The sequence below is a fragment of the Excalfactoria chinensis genome, chromosome 6 (genome assembly GCF_039878825.1).
Source record: "Excalfactoria chinensis isolate bCotChi1 chromosome 6, bCotChi1.hap2, whole genome shotgun sequence".
Classification (NCBI taxonomy): Eukaryota; Metazoa; Chordata; class Aves; order Galliformes; family Phasianidae; genus Excalfactoria; species Excalfactoria chinensis.
The window spans coordinates 3,233,480-3,240,604 of NC_092830.1; positions in this window are offsets into that span (position 1 = coordinate 3,233,480).

Here is a 7,125-nt window from a genome sequence, read left to right on the forward strand (position 1 = left end):
GGCTAACATTCAAAAATTGTATTAACTTCTAAAGTAAAACAATGTCAGCGACGTGCACGTGTTCTTAAATTGAAATGTTTTTTTCCTATGGAAGTACAGAATGGATGAAACTCCTCTGACCAAAAAAAAATGTGTTAACATGAGAGTTTTCTTTCTGATTCTGTAGTCAGTCCTCCAGCAAAAGCAGACAAGATTGATTATTCTCAACCTGTAATCCTCTTATCCCATATGAAAATAAGGATCACAAGCTTTTACAGTGCTAATTCGTGCAATTAATTGGACACACAAGTAGTGTATTTGTGGGTCCATTGTTTCTTCTGCCTTTGCAGTTCCTCCTTTGGAATTCATTTCTGCCTCGTTAAACATATTGGTCCGTGAGACCTTTGGGGGGTCAGCCTTCATGTAATAGCCTCTCTGCTAATAGTGCTTTTTAGAAGCGCTGAACAGCTGCATTTCACGTAGCTCATGCAAAACCTTCAGTTGAATCTGCTTCCAGTTGCAATTTTACTATCGAGGGCAACACATTTGCTATATGGCCATGAAGCATCTCAGCATGCTCTTTTCCAGGGCATCTTCCAGGACTCTAAATGAGTGTAGGGTTAGGTAATGTTTAATTTGGCTTCACTTCCCAGACAATTTGACTTGTTAAATATTTGTGAAAAGCTAAGATAGAGCTCTATCATCAGACCGTTTTGGCACAGATCTTCTGCCTATGGACAAAAAAAAAAAAAAAAAAAAAAAAAAAAAAAAAAAAAAGTTTATAGTAAACAAAAGATAGATATAAGCATTTTACAGATAGAGACTCACCGATCATTGCTACCAATGCAACTGGCTTCCAACGTTTCTTTTCATTTTCCTGCAATAGACAACGGTTTTGTGGTGCCAAGCTCTAACACAGTGAGTTTCTCTGCAAATCTCTTCATAAATCCTATATGGCCCATCATTGCATTATCTTTAAACTGTATTCCATGACATTTACTCAGAAGATATCTAATGGCAGATTTTTCTCAAGCTGTGTAACTTCTGTGCTATGAAATGAAGATAGAGATAGGAAAACGAAGGCAAAAATAGCACTGTCCTCTGTATTGCTGTACATATTTATTCATGTTAACAAGAACCATTGGAATAGCAAGGTGGCTCTTCCTACTCATTTTAAGAGGCTTTCTATCTGGTATCATTCCACACTCTTGTTACTTTTATTTGTAGCAGTTCAGCAAAACTACTTCTCTTCTAATGACCTCCTAGATCCATGTAACATTTGTCACCTGTGAGAAAGAATGCGTAGTTTTACTGCAGCCTTGGGAAAGCCCAGGAGATAATGAAGTGAACAAGATTTAACTTAGAAAATTACAACTGAATACAGTTGATGCTGTTGATTCTCTAGGTAGATATGACTGATTAATTGCTTTGACCCTAGACCTATCAATGACATAGGCTCATCAGTTCACTTCGCTTGCTTGCCTTATTCTTTCTTGCCCTTATCAGCTTTTCTTCTCCGCCCCCCCCTCCCCCCCACTTTCTCCTTGCCTTGCTAATATCCTTTTGTTTGTTTAAGATGTGTTTCCTTTCTTCTTTTCCCTTTTACTTACTCTTTTTACTCCTTACTATCGCCCTATGCTTCTTTACTCATGTCTTTTTTTTCATTATAAACCTCTGAGAACAGAGTCTAAATGAATGTATTATATCTATAGAAATGAAATCAAATGAGCTTGAGTCAAACAGCTTACATGTAAAACTACCACTGCAGAAGAAGGAAGATTCTCCAGATCTAGGCATCCTCACTTCACCTACAGAAGAACCATATTTACTCTGGAAGCAATACACGTTTAGACTCCATTCTCTCACACTGCTTCACTGCAGCAGTCACTTTGAAGTGACTTCTTTTGAGTTATGAGGAAATCGTATCAAGGACTCAGAAGATCTTCCACATTATTAGAATCAGTCACGGTAAAACCATTCCTTAACGTCTGTAATTTAGTTCTCTCACCACAACTTTCGAAAGTGTAGAAAAACAAATTGATTTATAGAGGGCATAGACTTCATAAATAACATTCCACGATCATTAAAGGATCCAACCTCACGCTTAGATTTAAAAATACACAGAAATACTTCATGCATGCAAATAGCCCATGTGAAAGTGTTCTTCCAAGTACTTTTGTTTTGTTCTCTTAGCTTTATCATCAGGTACTACTGTACTAAAATTACCTGTTTAACCAGCTAACAGTTTCAGTTTCTCATCTTGCCATTTTGCTCTCACTTGACAAAATTATGCAAGGATGGGATATGTAGAAAGAAGAGTTTTCTAACCCTACAAGTAAAGAACTCCAATGCTAATTTTATCGGTGCTTTTAACAAGGAGTAGTTCTTACATTACAAATAGTGCCTTTTCAAGAAGTTATGGAAGTCCATCTTCTTTTCCTCATAGAAGAAGCATCTCACTGGGATGACTTCGAGGGCCCTTTATTTGTAGGTGAAAATACTTGAGTTGTTCAGTATGTTTGCACTGAGGGAGGTGGGTGTTTTGTTTTCGAAGCTAGCATAAGGAAGATTTGTTTATTTGGGTTTGTTTCTTCTCCATGAAAAACAACAAGCAGAGCAGCAGAGCTGGTATAGCAGGATCTCAGCACAGAACTCACACCTGCTTCAGAACTCCCACCTCTATCTGTTACTTTCTGAAAATGAATGTTGTTCAAGGCCTCTCAGACATGCAGGTGTAGAATTTCACTGGCCCATGGACATTCAGGACAAAATCAAATATTATTGGACAGAAAAAAACCACAGATGGTTATTATAGAAGAATAGGAGGCAATCTGCGTTCTGATTTGGGTGTTTATCACCTCCTCTTCACACATTAAAGCACGGGATCTCCTGTCACCTCTGCACACCAGTATAAGCAATTCAGCTATTACCTCATTTATCTTTCTTCATGAATATCAATGCCAGTTGCATTTGTTAGTGTTCATTTTATCTATCTTAGCCCAAAGCTGCTTTAGCTTATCAGTCATTCTCTACAGCATCTCATATCTGCGTTCCTCTCTATGCTCTAATAAGTCCTTCCAGGTCCTTTCACAATGAATAGCAAAGGAAAGAATTTTCTACCTGCTCCTTATACTTATTCTCTTCACACCTCTTTGACCTCAAATTCTCTACTCAGACACAACCCTGAATCACAGAACGGTTGAAGTTTCTACTACAGTCCTCTTCCCAAAGCAGGAAGTGCTTGAGCAGGTTCCTCAGTGCAGTGTTACTACATATGAAGGCTGCTCCAAAAGTAATGCCTCCTATTTTATGTTGGTTATACAGCAGTAGAAGCTGAAACTTCTCACCAAGATTTGTTGCTGCATGATGGACAGCAGCATAAAAGCAGCGTGACAAAATGGCGTCTGGCATGGAAGTGCATGTGAAGAAAAGGTACGCAATTGTGTTTCTCCACGGAGAAAAAAATTACATCTGCTCACATTCATCAGTGCTTGCTGAACATTTATAGAGACCAAACAGTGAATGTGAGCATGGTGAGGTGTTGCATTTCAGCAGCAGTGACAGCAAAGTGCAAGATAAGTCACATCCCAGATGGGCAGGCAGATAATTTTAAGAGTGCAGCATGCCCCCAGTGGCGCAGTGGTATAAGCTGCTGCCTGCGGCACCGGAGGGCCCGGGTTCGATTCCCCCCCCTGTGGCGCAGGGGTAGAAGTGCCACTTCGCTACACAGGGGGCTCGAAACCCGGGAGTTTGACTCGATGATCACTAAGGTCCCTTCCAACTCTCACAATACTATGATACTATGATACTATGCAGGCTGTTGCTCATCACTTGTGAAAATGCATGGCTAATAGTGGTGACTGTGTTGAAAAACAATGTTTTGTAGTTGAGAATTTGCTCTCTCAAATAATGTTATTGTGCTCTTTGTATGTGTTGCAGTTTCCCTGGAAATGGAGACATTACTTTCAGACTGATCAGTGTAAATGATAAAGGAGTCCTACATCAAAGGAAACAGAAGTCTTTTCTGTCAGTATTTAGCCAGAATAAGTTAAAAGCGTCTGAGTTTAACCTAATGTTCCTTGTCAGGAAGCCAGAATGGATTCCACAACTGTGTTCCTGCAGATAGGTTTCTGCAACATGACTTCGTGTACTAGAGTCAATATTTGTCTCAAAGTCCGAAGACCACCTGTTCTGTAAACACCTATGAACCTCCACTGCAAAAACTCTCGGGTAAGGGCTAACTGAGTGCATCAGTCTATCCCCTAAAGTACTGAGGAAATACTAATAGTTGACATGTATACACTAATAATGTCACTAGACATGTAAATGCAGAAAATTGTACAGGTGCCAAGCTGCTAGAAGACTGCTGTGTTTACCTAGCCAAATTGTTTTTGAGATACATATCTATGACCGTAGTGGGATTTAGTCTGGACAGGTGATTAGCCGTGTCGTTAACAACAGGGAGTCCTAACTATTTACTCAGAAAGGAACTGTAGCTTTGTGTGTATCCAATGTATGATCACACCCTGTGCAACCAAAATGAAGGGTTGCTCTCTGTTTCACATCGGATGACAGTCACCCAAACCAAGCAACTGACCATGACAACCGAAAAAGCATTCAGGTAAAATACATAGATGGTTTTCTGTAGGGTTAAAGGGAGACCATTTGTAATTGAACTTTTTTTTTCAGTCCTGTCCAGGGCATAATTTCAACAACTAATGGATTAATTTATTAAATTTAACAGAAAGAAAACAGAAAATAAAGGACTATTAAATTCTGCCTTGTGGCACGGGTCTGAGGAAATAATGCTCCAAATGAAATTAGAATCAAGACTGCATTTAACTTTAATGAAAGCAAAATTTAGTCATCAAGGTAACTTCAGTTATTTCCTAAGGATCACATTAAAGTTGTTGCTTCACGGCCTTGGCACTTATTACATAGGCCACTCTGGAAGTAATGTCTCCTATTTATTTCCAAGGAAATCAGAACAGATACAAAGGGCACAATAACACTATTTGAGAGAGCACATTCTCAGCTACAAAACACTATTTTCAAACATAGTCACTGCCATTAGCTAGGCATTTTTGCTAGGGATGAACAAGATTTACATGCCACACATGTAAAAATCTGCACCAGTGTAGGCAACCCCCTGTCACCACTGCTGAAATGCACCACACACTGCCTCACCGTGCTCACATCCAATGTTTGGTCTCCACAAGCATCCAGCAGGTGCCAATGAATGTCAGTGTGCCATTTTTTTTCTGCATGGAGCAATTTAATGATACATCTTTGCTTCATATGCACTTCCAGGTCAGATGTCATTTTGTCAGATTGCCCTCCTGCTGCCGTCTGTCACACAGCAACAAAATGCAATGGGGTATTGGTGGGAAGGTTCAGCCTCGACTGCCACACCACTGATATCCACCTCTGACTTTGTGGGCCAACAATAATATAAAAGGATTCTGCCATCATCATTGCAATGGAGCTCAAAAGTGCTACCAGTGCCCTGAGATGTGCAGGAAACTGCTGAGCACATAATCTCATTGGTCACTTCTTTCAGAAACCCACTCAGCCTGACCTCGTCACCAAAGTTGGTTCAGCTAGGTTGCCATTCAAGTACTATTTTCACATACTTGAGCTGGGCAAATATATTAGCAAACAACAAACGTCATTATCTTTCATCTATGTCTGAAAGATTTCACCACACCTAGTCATTTAGCAGTTGCAAATAAACAAGTCTTAAATAAAACACAGCCAAAACATGCTTAGATGTCTACCTAACCAGAGGACATTAGATAATGGATGAAGGGCATGTGGCATCAATCAAAATGGGGCCATAAATGGTACCAGGCAAAAATGCAGACAGTAAATGGAGCAGACGAATACTTCTACATATTCCTGCTTGTAGACAGAATATAGAATGGAAACATTCAATACCACCAAAAAGATTGTCAGGTTTATAGACGTAGTTGCCATGTTATTTATTTTGCTTCTCAGAGTTTTACAAACCCTCTGCCCTGAAACTAAGGCTCAGGATATATTTTTTTCAATACAAGTCAGATTTTGTAAATAAAAATTAAAGCCATGATTTTTTCACAGTGCGTTATTGATGTTTTAAATCGTGATCCAGAAAGGCTGGATGGAATATTTTCATTAGCTTTGAAATACATCATGGAGATGAAACTCTGGGGAAGAGCAGCAGCGAAAGCTCACAGGATCCACAAGGCAGGATCAACTGCCTCCCCCATTATTGTTTACCAAAATTAATACTATTATGAGGCTTAAAATCTTTTCATAGCCAACCAGAAAGAAAAGAGGTAAAAGGTCTCTTTTTTTATATTCATCTTCTTTTTATATTCACATCGATGTAATTACCTGCATTCACGTGTTTTTTTCTATAGCACGAAGAATTCTTTTCCTTTGTTTTCACTTCTACACGAGTGTTTTGACATCACAAGCTGCTTGAAAGCACCGAATCATGAACACATGCTGAAATGACATGTGTGAGTTGCAGGTGTTTAGAATAATTAGGCACTAAATTACAGTTATGCCGAGCGCTCAACAGAGTCATATTCTCCATGCCATTGTTTTTGCAACTGAATGCCTATCATGAGAATGAAATGCAAATAACAGCCTTCTGAAAAGAAATGTTTAAAAAGACAAACATAGAATTATCGAAGTTGGGTAGTATAAAAACAGAAAAAGCAAAGATAATCTTTTATTGATCCTTTCAAAACGATTGGTTGTTAAAATGCATGTATGTACTGGTTTCTTATTCTTTATGTCCTCTGTGACTGCCCAGATGCTCCTTCAAGATGGGTAACAGTTTTGTCTTTCTGCATGAGCAAACATTTAACCTTCTGCCAAACGGCACTAAGTCTACCTGAAAACTAAAGTGGGAATTGTGAGGTGACCCTTAACAATAGGAATGTTTTTAATGAAGGCGAATGTCAGGATTAAAAATGTCACACCTTTCCTGCTATAGTGGAAATGCTGAGTGATGGCCTGAAGAAGTGATGGAGCACCTGGTGGGGAGGCAGGGCCAACCCAGGGGAGCTCAGGTGCACGCAATGTAGCTGAGTGACTGCAAGGGCTGGAGCCAGGATCCGCTCCTCACAGACCTCATTTAAGGGTTGGAAGTGGAAG